The 16,810-nt window shown below is 39.9% G+C and overlaps 1 protein-coding gene across 40 annotated transcripts in view; it reads right to left on the bottom strand.

Moving 5' to 3' along the window:
• Window positions 1-16,810, bottom strand: part of LPP (LIM domain containing preferred translocation partner in lipoma) — a 760,918-nt gene that overhangs the window by 579,194 nt on the left and 164,914 nt on the right. For 3 of the 40 annotated variants that reach the window (XM_086398964.1, XM_086398910.1, XM_086398938.1), the window contains one exon: window positions 5,578-5,624. The exons of the other annotated variants lie outside the window; for them this stretch is intronic. The gene's annotated coding sequence lies outside the window, so the exon portion shown is untranslated. The remainder of the gene's footprint in view (window positions 1-5,577; window positions 5,625-16,810) is intronic. 40 annotated transcript variants of the gene reach the window in all.

Below are 16,810 nucleotides of genomic sequence, written 5' to 3'. Positions count from 1 at the left end.
TAATCATAAACTTTTCTATATATACAGCAGTTTCTGGTTTCACAAAACACTTTCACATTCATTATCTCATTTTAGTCCATGTCAACTTGGTAAAGAAGCAGGAAGAGATTATTCTATCACTTTATAGGTGAGGAAACAAAAGCTCACAGAGGATAAGGAGGATGAGAAAGGAACCAATATCTCTCTCATGGTTAAATTCACAAATGTGAATAGATATTATTTTCCTCATTTTACAGATGCAAAAACTGAAGTTCAAAAAAGGTAGGTAACTTGCCCAAGACGGCACAGTACAATACATGCCAAGATGAGAGTTTGTACCCTCTGAGCTCTGCCTGTTCATCCAGTGGGCTTTCCTTTACATCCAGAATATTAGGTAAGGAAAATATGAGGACAGACAACTCATTGACTTGATCCACCAGACTTAGTGAAGGAGGAAATAATTAGATAAAACCAGTTATTTGATTGACATGAGGAAGTGGGGAAAACACAGGATTTAGAGCCAGTCAGACCTGTCTGCCTCTTACCAATGGCCTTAGGCAAGTTACTTAAACCCCCAAGTGTCAATTTCTTTATATGTAAGTGAGACATATAATACCCACTTCACAGCCAAAGATGAGTTAAACTTTTGGGGGGAAGATTTTCCTCCATTATTTCATATCTATAAGCATTGATGGGGTGGTCAACAAAATGGTATACAAAAATTCCTTCCTATAAGCACATGCTTATATGATCAAAGAATAATGTTCTAAGCACACAAGAGTAGAGGGTATCTCTGGGTTGGGTATTTCCTTGATTCATGTCTCTAGTTTTGAAATACCATAGTATTTATCTGTGTCAATCTACATGACTTCACCTACCAGCATCACAAAGGACTTTTGTTCCATGTGACAAAGCCTCAAAATTGAAGAATCATGTATCCCCTCAACCCAAAAAGCAAAAGAAACTGCTTTAGGGGAAAGCCTGAGGATTTATCACAGGTCAGTCTAAAGTCTGTGCCTGCATCATGCTTTAGGTTCAGAAAAATGGAGCGTCCAATAGGACTGCAAGAACAAGGGGTCAGTTTTAACACAGGGATAGATTTGTTGAGAAGCAAAGCAGATGGTGACTGCAGCCATGAAATTAAAAGACGCTTACTCCTTGGAAGGAAAGTTATGACCAACCTAGATAGCATATTCAAAAGCAGAGACATTACTTTGCCAACAAAGGTCTGTCTAGTCAAGGCTATGGTTTTTCCAGTAGTCACGTATGGATGTGAGAGTTGGACTGTGAAGAAGGCTGAGCACCGAAGAATTGATGCTTTTGAACTGTGGTGTTGGAGAAGACTCTTGAGAGTCCCTTGGACTGCAAGGAGATCCAACCAGTCCATTCTGAAGATCAGCCCTGGGATTTCTTTGGAAGGGATGATGCTAAAGCTGAAACTCCAGTACTTTGGCCACCTCAAGTGAAGAGTTGACTCATTGGAAAAGACTCTGATGCTGGGAGGGATTGAGGGCAGGAGGAGAAGGGGACAACAGAGAATGAGATGGCTGGATGGCATCACTGACTCGATGGACGTGAGTCTGAGTGAACTCCGGGAGTTGGTGAGGGACAGGGAGGCCTGGTGTGCTGCGATTCATGGGGTCGCAAAGAGTCGGACACAACTGAGCAACTGAACTGAAAGATCTCTCAGGACCTCCCTGGTGGCTCAAATGGTAAAGCATCTGTCTACAATGCGGGAGACCTGGGTTCAATCCCTGGGTCAGGAAGATTCCCTGGAGAAGGCAATGGCAACCCACTCCAGTACTCTTGCCTAGAAAATCCTATGAATGGAGGAGCCTGGTGTCCATGAGGTCGCAAAGAGTCGGACACAACTGAGCAATTTCACTTCACTTTCAAAGATCTCTCAGAAGTTTTATTAATATATCCCATTTTCATATAGGGGCCTAAATCAGATGATTAGGAATACAACATGGTTGATATTAAATTCTGTGAGAAATTATTGCCATATGCCACCAAAATAAAAATATTAATCATCTGTAATACTATAGTTTATAGTTTGAAAAATATTTCATGATCATGTTATCTCAAATCATCCTTAACATAACCCCAATGAAACCGTATTACCCCAATTTTACTGATCAGGAAGCCAAACTTCAACCATCACATGGTTAATATGAAACATATAAAAGTTTATCCTCGGATCTTGATCCCCAAACGAGTAAGGACGCTTCTACTACACGATGCAGCCTCCCAGTTGGGAGCACTCTATTTGGAAGGAAAAGTAAAGTGAGCATATAGCCTGTAAAAGTCTACTGTCAAGGGGCCAAGGCACATTTAGTACTGAGTCCTGCTTCACTAGCAAGTGAAAGGAGAGAGACTTCGCATCTGTGGTCTAACCAGAAGGTGACACATTACTAAGCTGAGGGAGTGTTCGATGCAGGGTTACCATCAACACTTTCTCAGCTCTCCCCAGTGAAGTTTCAGAGACGTGACATCCTTGGGCAAGCTATCGAAACACAAGCCACAGAAACAATACAAGGCTGTACCACTAAATTTTCGTAAAGGGGTCTGCATCAGTAAGTTTCATCTCACACTGTAGAAGAGCTAAAACCTTCTAGCTAAGAAGTTCACCATCCTCTTCTCACACGGTTTGAGTGGCACGTGTCCTCAGTAACTCGAGTATTTTCTGATGCAGTGGAGTTCTCCTCTAGACCCATAAAGACATCTGGGACAAGTGACAAATCCAGTGACAAATCCTCTGTGGATTTTATGACTGCGGACCCAAAACCTGGCGAGGATGCATCCTTTGTCAAATCACCCAACCCATCACTCTCAAGAAAACCCTTCTCATTTCCAGAAGCAATTTCAACAAAAAAAAAACTTGTATGATCAACCTCTAACTTAAAAAACTTTAACACATTAATTAGGATCAAAGCAAAATAAGAATCAAGAAACTGAGAGCTGGGACTAGTATAAAATAATTGATCATTTCTACTGTATTTGGGGGAGAAACTGGAGAGAACAATGGAGCCAAAGGGGGAGGGGATAAAAAGTGAAAGGAAAGAAAATGATGAAGAATAAGGAAAAAAGAAGAGAGGAATGGGAGGTCAGGAGAAATGAAGAAAGAAGAGATAAAAACAGGTTTTCCAATAACCACAGTAGCCTCTGGATCGACCACTCCACCCCTGAACAATTTTAGACAACAGAACTCTAGGTGAAAAAAAAAAAAAAAAAAACTCTAAGTGATGATCTTGACATTATGAAGAAAAATTCCAACCAACTGGCCTGAGAATCACTAAGGCCAATGTATGGATGCCCCTTAATATTTGATATTTTACAAGTGCTGTAGTACAAATAAGCAACTGACAGAGCCTTGTAAAAACGCTCTAAGCAAATAAACTGAAGTGTCTTCAGTCCCGTAATGCCAGACGTTTATTCTGAACAAGGGGTGCTATCTTAAAAAGAACAGTAGACTGGGAATTGAGGGCCTTGGTTCTGGTTTTAGTGCTACAATTCCCAAATCTTTTCAATTAGAAGTTGTATGAGATTTACATTTTTCTGTTTCTCTTTCCATGAATCTTGACCATCAGTTCAGTTCAGTTCAGTTAAGTCGCTCAGTCGTGTCCGACTCTTTGTGACCCCATGAATCCCAGCACGCCAGGCCTCCCTGTCCATCACCAACTCCCGGAGTTCACTCAAACTCACGTCCATCAAGTCGGTGATGCCATCCAGCCATCTCATCCTCTGTTGTCCCCTTTTCCTCCTGCCCCCAATCCCTTCCAGCATCTTGACCATGGCTATCCCTAAACCACTGTGGAAAAGCCAAACATTATTTTGTCTAGACTGTGCATTTCGGTAAGTTTTATGAATTGATAAAGGTGGTGGTGAGACGATAACTTGTAAATTAAACAACATCATAATCTTAAACATGATTATTAGGAAGTGTGACCCCAAAAGTAATCGAAATGTGAGATCAGGCCAAAGGTATTAAATGACAAACATGGAATGTCCTCCACTCCCAACATCAAATCCCACATGAAGAACATTTTTAAATGATACCTTAAGACACTTATCAAGAATACAACGTACTCTGTGGCTTATGAACAATTTGGTTGTCTCATTAAAGTAATGTTTGCCAGTATTTAATTGCTTCCCTCCCTGATTTTAATTTCCTCAGCTGTCAGCATCTATCAAAGACACTGAGATCTTCTGACATCCTGGCTGATTGTGTTGAAATTAATCAGATTTTTAAAAAGTAAATTGCTTTGGCCTAAAGGTAATGCTCATCTTCTTCATGTGATATTTATAAGGGTTCTATCAACAGAACTTATAATCTAGAAATTAAATCAGAGGCTTTAGAAATCCAAAGCAAAAATGTAAGTAGCTCACAAATTTCCGGCACTGGACTTCAGAAGACCAGTGCTTTAAAAAATCCAATCAACAAGTGTTTATTGAACATACAGCACTTAGCAGCAGTCACTACTGGGTAAACAGACAGAAGGAAGACGTGTAGCTTAGAAGAGGAAATGGCAACCCACTCCAGTATTCTTGCCAGGATAATCCCATGGAAAGAAGAGCCTGGCGGGCTACAGCCCATGGGGTGGCAAACAGTCGGACAAGATTAAACAACTGAGCATGCGAGACATGCAGCTGCCTCAGAAAGTTTAAGAAACAAGTGAAAATTACTTACTTAAGCTGAATTGACTGTGACAAAGTAGTTCACAATCTGGTCACTCGAAAAGTACACTTATTGTGTTTTCAGTTGTAATCAGATATATACATTATTCTTTCACATGAACTAATGATTTTACTCTTCACCTAATCCAATGAGGGGAAATAGTTAGTAATAGTTGCAATATCTCCATTTGGCAAGTGACAAACCTGACCTCAGAGTGGAAAAGAGACTTTTTCCTAGATACCTGGTAATGGGCAAAGCTGGTTTATGATCTAAATAAAATCAGATAATACAGCATGATCACTTTGAAATAAAGAGAGAAAAAATTCTTTGCAAATCCTCCACACATAATTATTCAGTGCTAATTCTTGTCTAATATCTATCAGTAACAGTGTTTAAGATACTCGCTGAGGAAACCCACAAGCCATTCTATAAGAAGTAAATGAAATGATAGATAGAGAAAGACTTTGTAAAGTGTCCTAGCATTATGAGATTATTTTTATGAATTTATGTCATTATTCCTACTTTGGAATATAGAAATATGTATGCATTCATGCAGTAATTAGGTCCCAAACACTGGTTCTAAGGCCCCAAAACTAAACAAGAAAAAAACAAAAAAAGGCAAATGTTGCATGTATGCAATTCTGGGAAGCAGGGGGAGAGAAGCCAAGGATAACACACAGAATTTAGAAGCTGGCTTTATAACCAAAACCCTAGTATAGGTCTTATATTTCCAGTGGACTCTAAGCTCTTACCAAGCCTTTAAGTGTCTCTCTTGCTATAAAGCTTCGCCTGACCCAAAAGCATTTGATGAAGCAGCCTTTGTAAAGACAAACGTAATGCCTAGTTTCATGTATAGATCACTAAAATTGACACCGGGGCTTCCCAGGTAGCTCAGCAGTAAAAAAAAAAAAAAACCCCACCTGCAAAGCAGGAGATGCAGGTTCAGTTCTTGGGCTGAGGAGATCCCCTAGAGGGAAAAAAAAAAAAAAAATGGCAACTAACTCCAGTATTCTTGCTGTGAAATCTCACAGACAGAGGAGCCTGGTGGGCTATAGTCCATGGAGTCGCAAGAGTGGGACACGACTGAGCAACTGAACAACAACAAAATTACCACACTGTTTTATAACTTTTCCTCGGTTGTGTTTCTTGAAGAAAATACCCTGTCGAACTCAGTTTCTTGAAACCAAACCCCAAATCCAGAATCTGATCCTTAGTAAGTACTCAAGAAAATGTTTACTGAATGACTGAATGAACAAATGATAAAAGTGTTTCACATAACTCCTATAGCATTAAGCTCACTACATGCCACATAACAAGAGGTTAGTAAGGTAGGGTGAATTTAAATTAATTGAACAGTTAATGTAAAAAAAAGTGTATTGTTCAACGAAATGATTCTAGAAGCTACTAAGTGAGTGGTTCAGTGAACAGTTAAGTAACCTGCAATGGCCCAGCCATCATTAACCCAGTACAGGGGTGAAGAAATGTTTTTCACAGTAAGAATAATAAAGGCTGAAGATATGAATAGAAATGCAGGCAGGAGCTGAGAAAATTAATGTAGAAAAAAACAATGATTGTCAAGAAAACCATGCTAAGTGATACCAAATTAAAAAAACACAGGAGGAAACAAATCTAGAGATAATGGGACTTCTTTTTAAGATTATAAATATAAATAAAATCCAAACAGGGGAAAATGGAGAAAGAAAGAGGAGAAGGAGAGATTCTATTTTTTATTGTAATAGCATTTTTTAATTATGAAAATATGATAACACATTTACAGGAGACTTGGAAAATACAGAACAAGGTTGCATATAGTACCACTATATATTATAATTATTTTTAAGTAGATTAATTAAGATTTTTAGTTGGAGTTTCAATATCAACCTCTCAAAAATTAATAGAATGAATATACTGAGAAGTAGATATAGTAGATATATTGAGAAGGATATAGTAGACCTGAAAAGCACTATGAAACAACTCAACATAATTAATACTTATACAATAGTCACACAACAGTAGGATACAAAATCTATTCAAGTTCCCATAGATTATAAAAGGAGAGATTCTTGAAATAATGATTTCTAAAAAAGAAAAAAAACTCATATATAGGGGAAAAAGTATCAAAGACAAAAGAGTTGAGATATACATATATACACTTATATACATATATAGATAAATATATAAGCACACATCTGAAACTAACACAATACTGTAAATCAACTCTAATTCAATAAACAAAAAGGAAATGAAAGTTACTCAGTCATGTCCAACTCTTTGTAGCTCCATGGACTATACAGTCCCTGGAATTCTCCAGGCCAGAATACCGGAGTGCGTAGCCATTCCCTTCTCCAGGGGATCTTCCCAACCCACGGATCGAACCTAGGTCTCCCACATTGCAGGTGGACTCTTTACCAGCTGAGCCACAAGGGAAAGATTTTTTAAAAGCTGATCAAGTTAAAAGAAATATCTATTAAACATGCTATGTTTCGATAACTAAGCTAAGCACTTCACATATCTTAATCCTTAAAAATATTCTTAGAAGTCATTATACATCCATTTTGCATCTGAGTAAAGGAATGCTTAGAAGGAGTGAGTAACTCATGAAGTTCACACACCAAATAAGTTGTGGTACTAGAATTCATATCCCAGCTTTTAGGGTCCCAAACTCACACTGTTCTCAGTTTAACAGAAAAAGAGAAGTGGGTTTAAAAAAGGCTCTTAGAATTGGACTGCATGATGGAACTCTAGAAAGTAATATGAAATAGGGAAGGCATAAAGAATTTGAGCATCCAAACCTTCTCAGGGACCAAGATATAAGCAGTAAGAAAAAGACTGAAGGACGAGCAAAGATGGATACAGAATAAAAAGCTGTCTTTGGGTATCTAAGGATATGTCCTATATAAATCATGATACTTTTGAAAAATCTGCAATGCTAGAACTATTAGGGTTGAAACTATGAAAATTCAGTTCCAGAACAATGCAAAGGAGATTGTTAAACATAAGCTATCCAGTAGTAGAAACAATCGCCTCACAAAGAATTAGAAGTGTTCAAGTAGAGGCTAAGTGGCCATCTGCCAGGAAAGGCATGCATGACATCCTAATGAGAGGGAGTCAGCATTAGAAGACAGGCCAGTGAAGCTCCGGGTTTCAAAGACTTAGCTGAGAGATAAACAACAGTTCAGATCACTAGATAAAAATCTGGAGAATGCCCTTTGAAGAAGAGATCCCTGGATAAAAATAACATCCATTCAATACATCCATGAAGCTCCTATGATGCACTAAGCACAGGACAGACCCAAGCTCCAGAGGTTCCAAAAAGGAAGCAGAAAACATTGTAAAGAGTTAGAACTGTTGCGAGGCAATTGTTGAACCTAATACATGGCTAGGAAAACCATAACTAGAAGTTCTAAAGAAGAAACAGAAAAGACTCAATGGTTTTCAGGTAACTACAGACAGGAAACATGAGTTTTGCAGAAAGAAAAAAGAGTTACCAAAGTCCTTGGTTTAGAGAAGAGCTGATAAACAGGTGTATGTATATTAAGTCCCTTCGGTCATGTCCAACTCTTTGTGACGCTATGGACTGTAGCCTTCCAGGCTCCTCTGTCCATGGGATTCTCCAGGAAAGAATACTGGAGTGGGTTGCCACGCCCTCCTCCAGGGGATCTTCCCAACCCAGGGATTGAACCCAGGTCTCCTGCATTGCAGGTAGATTCTTTACCACTAGCACCACCAGGGGTGACATGAGGCCAAATCTGATTAGCCTTTAGGGTAATGAGAATCACGAGGGAAGAATCAGAAGGTTAGAAAACAAAGTTCAGTTCACAGAGTGCACAGGTAAGGGAAAGTGAGCAACTGTTGGATGAGATATAGGAAAAAATGGCATATTGCAAAAGAATATCCAACTTATTTGAAGGTGAGAGAACAATACATTCGAGAGTCTGCAAACCTCTTTTTATATTTTGCCAAATTTACTCATTTTTATACACTGCAACTGCTTTCAACCCCCAACATCCCTCAAAACTATTGTAAAACAGGAGAGGAAGCTATTAAACAGAAAATTCAATATCTAGGTCTAGTTCTACTGTCTCTCTTAGCATCCTTCATGACGATTTCAAAACCTGACCAATTTTTATGGAAGAAAACAGATCACATAAAATATTAACATAAGCAAAAGCAAAATTAAGAGTAATTTTGTTGGACAACATCCCTCCTGTAGGGAGAGAGAAACTTTAATAGATAATAGAAGGTTGAATTTGGTTGGCGAGAGAGATGACTTGTTGTGATATGAAAGATAATGGTTGTTTGTACAGTTTCCTTTCCTATGACTTTTAACTAATAATCTAGGTGAAGAAAGAAATGGCTGCTTCAGCACAAACTCACTGATTCTATTTTCCCCACAAACTGGAATTCTAAACCAGAAAATGAATAAGCATCCAACTGCTCCCTCACCTCCTCTCCATTTGGCAAAGACAAAGCATGTTCTGATTACAAAGGCAGTGGTGGTGACTACTGAAATATTGAAAAGCAAAAGAGTGAGTGGTGCAGAGCAGGGAAACTATGCAAAGGGTTTAATATGCAAAAAATACAGAAATCTTCCTAAATATGTTCAATAATTATATATTTTGGTATCACTGGGGGCTTCCCTGGTGGCTTAGAGGGTAAAGCATCCACCTGCAATGAGGGAGACCCGGGTTCAACCCCGTAGTCGGGAAGATCCCCTGGGGAAGGCAATGGCAACCCACTCCAGTACTCTTGCCTGGAAAATCCCATGGATGGAGGAGCCTGAGAGGCTGCAGTCCATGGGGCCGCAAAGAGTCGGACACGACTAAGCGACTTCACTTTGGTATCATTATATTCACAAAAGAACTTCACAAACATCTACCTTGAAATTTCTGAAACTGAAACAGGAAATCAAGAGAAAAAAGGAGGAATGTACTGAGTTCTTGTCCGTAACTGGTGGGGCTGTCTTGGGTTGGTCTTTTCCAGCTCCTCTTTCTCATGAAATGCAAAGATTAGATCTTTGATTAGATCCAGATTAGATCTGAATTAGATTAGTGGCTCTCAGTGTGTGATCCATAAACTTAGGAGTTAAACTCCTAAAGTAAAGGTCCTCCAGACCCTTCCAAGGGACTGAAAGTTCATTTTTATGTTTTGAACCTTTTTCACTGTGTATACATTTATACCAATAGTACAAAAGCAATGTGTGGGTTAAAATGACTGGAGTTTTAACATGAATCAAGGAAGTGTCACCAAAAGGTACTGAAAGTCATTGTACTTTTCATCACCAAGCACCCACAGTGAAGAGGGGCTTCAAGGGGACTGCTTCACTTGATACTGCCCTGAATGAATCAAAAATCCTTAATTTTATAAAATCTCAATCCTGAGGTTTCTATATCATCTTTATAAGACTGACACATCTTTTTAATATTCTGTGTGAGATAGAGGAAGTATTCATGAAGCATTTCTGCTAATCCCAAACTACAATGGTTGTCTCCAAGAAACTCAGGTACTTGATTGTTTGAATTGAGAAATGAAGTAATGGCTCCTTGCTTGAAACACCATTTTTACCTGAAAGAAGGGTCATTCAGACTTGGTCCTGTCATACATTTTCTCAAAACTAAACCAAAAAAACATAATTTCAAGAAAAAGAACTAACAAGCTTTATTGTCAATGATGAAATTCAAATATTAAAGTGAAAATTAGAATTTTGAAAACCTTGCATCTACTATTTATATTATACATTTGACAACTTCCTAATAACTATATTCAGGTCAGGAAGCAACAGTTAGAACTGGAATGGAACAACAGACTGGTTCCAAATAGGAAAAGGAGTATGTCAAGGCTGTATATTGCCACCTTGCTTATTTAACTTATATGCAGAGTACATCATGAGAAACGCTGGGCTGGAAGAAGCACAAATTGGAATCAAGATTGCCAGGAGAAATATCAATAACCTCAGATATGCAGATGACACCACCCTTATGGCAGAAAGTGAAGAGGAACTAAAAAGCCTCTTGATGAAAGTGAAAGAGGAGAGTGAAAAAGTTGACTTAAAGCTCAACATTCAGAAAATGAAGATCATGGCATCTGGTCCCATCACTTCATAGGAAATAGATGGGGAAACAGTGGAAACAGAGTCAGACTTTATTTGGCAGGGGTGGGGGGGCTCCAAAATCACTGCAGATGGTGATTGCAGCTATGAAATTAAAAGATGCTTACTCCTTGGAAGGAAAGTTATGACCAACCTAGATAGCATATTCAAAAGCAGAGACATTACTTAGCCAACAAAGGTCCATCTAGTCAAGGCTATGGTTTTTCCAGTGGTCATGTACGGATGTGAGAGTTGGACTGTGAACAAAGCTGAGCGCCAAAGAATTGATGCTTTTGAACTGTGGTGTTGGAAAGACTCTTGAGAGTCCCTTGAACTGCAAGATCCAACCAGTCCATCCTAAAGGAGATCAGTCCTGGGTGTTCATTGGAAGGACTGATGCTAAAGCTGAAACTCCAATACTTTGGCCACCTGATGTGAAGAGCTGACTCATTGGAAAAGACTCTGATGCTGGAAGGGATTGGGGGCAGGAAGAGAAGGGGACGACAGAATGAGATGGCTGGATGGCATCACCAAGTCGATGGACATGAGTTTGAGTGAGCTCCGGGAGTTGGTGATGGACAGGGAGGCCTGGCATGCTGCCATTCATGGGGTCACAAAGAGTCGGACACAACTGTGAGACTGAACTGAACTGAACTGAACTGAAATACTTAAAATAGTCTTGCTGATGAAATCAGCGGTGATATTAATGAATGTGATTATTTTAAAGTACTAAAGAACAAAACATTTCAATAGTTGGAAGATATACATAACTCCACAAAACAAGTAATAAATGATGTTATGCAATCATAGGCGAAGATCAGGAATTTAGAAAGATGGTAACGATAACCCTGTATGCGAGACAGCAAAAGAGACACAGATGTATAGAACAGTCTTTTGGACTCTGTGGGAGAGGGAGAGGGTGGGATGATTTGAGAGAAAGGCATTGAACCATGTATAATATCATATAAGAAACGAATCGCCAGTCCAGGTTCGATGCAGGATATAGGATGCTTGGGGCAGGAACACTGGGATGACCCAGAGGGATGGTATGGGGAGGGGGGTGTGGGAGGGGGGTTCAGGATTGGGAACACGTGTACACCCGTGGTAGACTCATGTTGATGTATGGCAAAACCAATACAATATTGTAAAGTAATTAGCCTCCAATCAAAATAAATTAAAAAAAAAAAAGTAAAAATAAGACCAATAGATTTTAATATAATGGGTTATTTAAAAAAAAGGTTTATTGATATGATTTCATATTTCACATTGCAATTAAACTTTAAGAAACTACCACTCGTCATATATTGGTATAGTATCAAAGAAAAAAATCCATGATTACCTCTTTTTTACTCCCTATCTGTAAATTCTTTCAAGATTTTCCTTAAAAATTTTAATCAAAATACATATTGCAAAAAATTTAATGTAAAGACTCCAGTTGCCAATTTTTTCAGTAATTTTTTGTTTATTTTGGAAAACAAACTTATTTTCATACAAATAATTTTCATTAAAATATTGGCTTTAATTTCTTTGTAATTAATTTAATTTCTATGATAATGAACAGCATTAGCTATGACTCCCATAAATAAAAACTCATTTTTAAGAGTGTAAATAGGTCCTGAGACTGAACCACTGGACTTGACAGGATTTATGTCTATTTCCCTACTGCTTCATACTAATCATCTTTGGTTCCAAACCTTTAGGGGAGATTCGTGCAACATGCTAAGTCACTTCAGTCATGTCCAACTCTATGCAACCCTATGGACTGCCAGACTCCTCTGTCCATGGGATTCTCCAGGCACAGAGTGGCTCAGTTCTACATTCAGATCCCGCTACCTGTTTACCCTTATCAGCTGCCACATTAGTATTTAGAAACACTGAAGTGAAAGTGAAAGTCGCTGAGTCTTGTCCGACTGTTTTCGACCTGCGACCCCATGGACTATACAGTCCATAGAATTTTCCAGGCCAGAATACTGGAGTGGGTAGCCTTTCCCTTCTCCAGGGGATATTTCCAACCCAGGGATCAAACCCAGGTCTCCCACATTGCAGGTGGATTCTTTACCAGCTGAACCACCAGGGAAGCCCAAGAATACTGGAGTGGGTAGCCTATCCCTTCTCCAGCGGATCTTCCTGACCCAGGAATCGAACCAGGGTCTCCTGCATTGCAGGCGGATTCTTTACCAATTGAGCTATCAGTGTTTCTGAGCCCCAGAAACACTGAAACATGGACATAAAACTTCATCATGATTAGTGACTAATCCATTAATTAGTCAACAGATATTCACTGTGTGCCTTCCACGAGGGAGACACTGGTTAATATGCCACAAAGATCAGAATCCAGACTCCATTACCACTCAAGGTATGCTCTCAGTCAAGACATAAAATCTCTCTCAACCTGCTTCTTTCATGTAAAATGAGAACGATAATAGGACTCACTCAAAATTACTGTGTCACTACAGTGAAATGATCCATTGAAGAGCTTAGTATACACAGTGCCTGCATATCCTAAAGACTCAGTAGTAAATCTTACCATAACAGACTTTGCCATGAAAATGAAAGAAATAAAAAGTTCAGCATATATATTATCAAGGACTTAAAATCAACCCCAGTTACCAAAGCATTCAGCTCCACGGAAACACAGAAGCAGAAGTATCCAGAAGCAACTGTTTCTCACTTCAAGAGCAAGAATCTGGAGAGTTCCCTGGTTGCCTAGTGGTTGGGATTCCAGGCTTTCAATGTCATGGCCCGGGTTCAATTCTTGTTCAGGGAACTGAGATCCTATAAGCCTCAGTGTGTAGTCAATAAATAAATAAACAAAATGCCATTCTGCTTTATGGAGAAGGAAATGGCAACCCACTCCAGTATTCTTGCGTAGAGAACTCCGTGGCCAGAGGAACCTGGTGGGCTGCCATCTACACAGTCGCAAAGAGTCGGACACGACTAAAGCGACTTAGCAGCAGCAGTAGCATTCTGCTTTAAAAAAATAAAAAAGAACAAGAATCTGTCTTTGACCAGGAAAGAAATCAGAGTTATAACAATGACCTAGCCATTGCATAATTCCCTAAACTATCTGTGGTCAGACGAGCAAGCAGCTCATAATCAGCATCATTCTTTGCATTGCAGTGACAAGACACAAGGAGAGTGAAGATTCATACCAAGTTCCTGACCAGACAAAAGAGATTTTCACTTTTCCTTTGTTTGAGCAAAAGGTCTCTTTACTCCATCTGAAACCCAAAAGGAGTGAGTTAGGGGAAAAATAAGGATGCTTGTCAATCTGAGGTCAGACCAAAAGTGAAAAAAAGATGTCCTAATGTTGCTAAGGATGGATTATAAGTAGAAGAGAGGAGGTCCTTAATAAGTTTTTTTCTTTCTTTCTTTCTTTCTTTTTTTTTTTTTTGGCTATGCCACATGGCATGCAGGATCTTCGTTTCCCAACCATGGATTGAACCCCTGCCCCATGAGTGGAAGCAGGGAGTCTTAACCACTAGACTGCCAGAGAAGTCCCTAAAGAGGTTTTTAAATAAAATATAATCTGGAGGAATAGACATATGCACATTTACCTACAAATTTTTATAAATGTATAAAAGAATACATCATTAAACTGGTTATACTGAAGAGGCCCAAATTTCATTTTTAAAGTAAAAAAAGACAGATCTTTATCTCACTTTATTTCATCATCTCTAAGTATAACAACTTCTAGTGTCAATATCTTACTAGCCTGATAAGACCTTCTGCTGCTACTGCTAAGTCGCTTCAGTCGTGTCCGACTCCGTGCGGCCCCAAAGACGGCAGCCCACCAGGCTCCCCCGTTCCCGGGATTCTCCAGGCAAGAACACCAGAGTGGGTTGCCATTTCCTTCTCCAATGCATGAAAGTGAAAAGTGAAAGTGAAGTCGCTCAGTCGTGTCCAACTCCCAGCGACCCCATGGACTTCAGCCCACCAGGCTCCTCCGTCCATGGGATCTTCCAGGCAAGAGTGCCGGAGTGGGGTGCCATTGACTTTAACTGCTGACTTAATATAATGATGTAAGTTGTGCTTCCAGAATAATGTATAGGAATGATCATGCCCCCTTAACAGCACTTGGATCTTCAATCAGGAAATTCAATTTTAGCTGCAAAACTATGTTTTGGCAAAAGTGCAATTGAACTCAGTGTACTTGTCACATTTCTAAATATACTCCGGTCACCATGACAACAAGGGAGACTGATGGATGGCTTAAAAGAGTACGGTATATTTAATTGTCAGCATTTTAAACTGACTCAGAAAAATGCTGTGTGATAGGTCTACTCACCATGGTTACTGCCGACTGAGTCCATAATAATAAAAGGTTCGTATACATACATCGACAATGTGAGCACAAAGAATAGCAGTCAGAAGGCCCTGTATTTCCAACCAGGCCAAGCACCAAACTTAAGGCTTTAAAAGACTTCTTCTCATTAAGGCACCACTCAAGGATCTCTCTCCCAGACAGGATCTGCATGTGCATCCAAGGCCACTAGAGCAAGTCCTAATCACATTTCAATGTTTGTTCCACCTCTTAGACTAAAGACCCACGTAAGGTTATTTTCTCTTGGAACATAGCTGGAATAGGAAGGAGACTCTTCTTTCCTTGAATGTAGGTGTGTTCTCAAATGATAATCTTCTGGGACCCATTCATTTCCTAAATAGCCATTCCCCAAGTTCATCTCTTATGTCAGGCAATCTTCCACAGGCTGGGGATACAGTGGCAACAGACAAGGTCCCCACGTTTAGAGAGCTGACATCCTAAGACAAGAGGAAGATAAAGAATGAGATAATTCGATTGCCCTAGAGGAGATCAGTCCTGGCTGTTCATTGGAAGGACTGATGTTGAAGCTGAAACTCCAATACTTTGGCCACCTGATGCAAACAGCTGACTCATTTGAAAAGACCCTGGTGCTGGGAAAGGTTGAGGGCAGGAGGAGAAGGGGACGACAGAGGGTGAGATGGTTGGATGGCATCACCGACTCAATGGACATGGGTTTGGATGGATTCCGGGAGTCGGTGATGGACAGGGAGGCCTGGCGTGCTGTGGTTTATGGGGTCACAGAGTCAGACACGACTGAGCGACTGCACTGAACTGAATCCATTAGAGTATACTATAAGCAATGCCTCGTGTATACTAAGCACTCATCAAGTGTGGAGAAAAGTCACAAGGGAAAATCAGAAAAGTATAAAGACCATTTCAGAGACTCTATCGCCACTTTCAAGGTTATGAATGGTGACTTGGATTGGGTCACTGTTCTACTCATGCTTTTCCATGGTACATGCTCAGTCTCTTAACCAGCTCTTGCAAAAGAGATGGTAAGAACCATCAGAATCAGGAAACATTCCAGAGGCAGAACACACACACACTGGACAAGCATGCATATACTCAGAGCAAAAGTGGTAGGTGGTATCAAGTGGGGTTGGACACAGGCCCTGCAACAGAATAGGGAGTGTGCCCCAGGAGTCAGCAGGTCTGGGTGGGGCTTAAGATGTTTCATGTCTGGCAAGCTGAGAGGCTTGATGGTGATACTGTTGCTCAGAGAACCACACTTTGAGAACCAGGGCTCTAGGAGAGTCTGGACGCAGGAACTCCAGTCGAAAAGGAGGCAATTTGAACATGTCTTAGGATAATGATGGGTAGAATAGAGAAAAGGGAAGAACATCCCAGAGATGTAGCCAAAAAAAAAAAGATAATATCCAAGACTTGAAGCCGAACAATCCATGAGTACAAATAAAAAGGAAGGTGGTGGAATGGATTTCATGCTTTCTTTAATTACTTTGTTCTCTCTATAGGTAGTTTACATCTTTCTAACACAAAGCACTTTCACAGCTAGTATTTCCTGTAGCCACAGTCTATCCCTTTAAGATAGGGTCAAGGAAAAGGATTCTGGTGATAAATAATAAAAATACCAGTAGTAAACACAATGGAAGTGAAAGTGTTACTTCCACAAAATGGAAGAGTCACGTCTGACTCTTTGCTACCCCACGGACTGTAGCCTGCCAGGCTCCACTGCCCATGGAACTCTCCAGGCCAGAATACTAGAGTGAGCTGCCATTCCCTT

This window comes from Bos grunniens, chromosome 1 (assembly GCF_055505025.1).
Source record: "Bos grunniens cultivar Pamir isolate PY7600 chromosome 1, Bosgru_T2T1.0, whole genome shotgun sequence".
NCBI lineage: Eukaryota > Metazoa > Chordata > Mammalia > Artiodactyla > Bovidae > Bos > Bos grunniens.
Note: the sequence above shows the minus strand (reverse complement) of the source record. Positions and strands in the feature narration are given on the sequence as shown.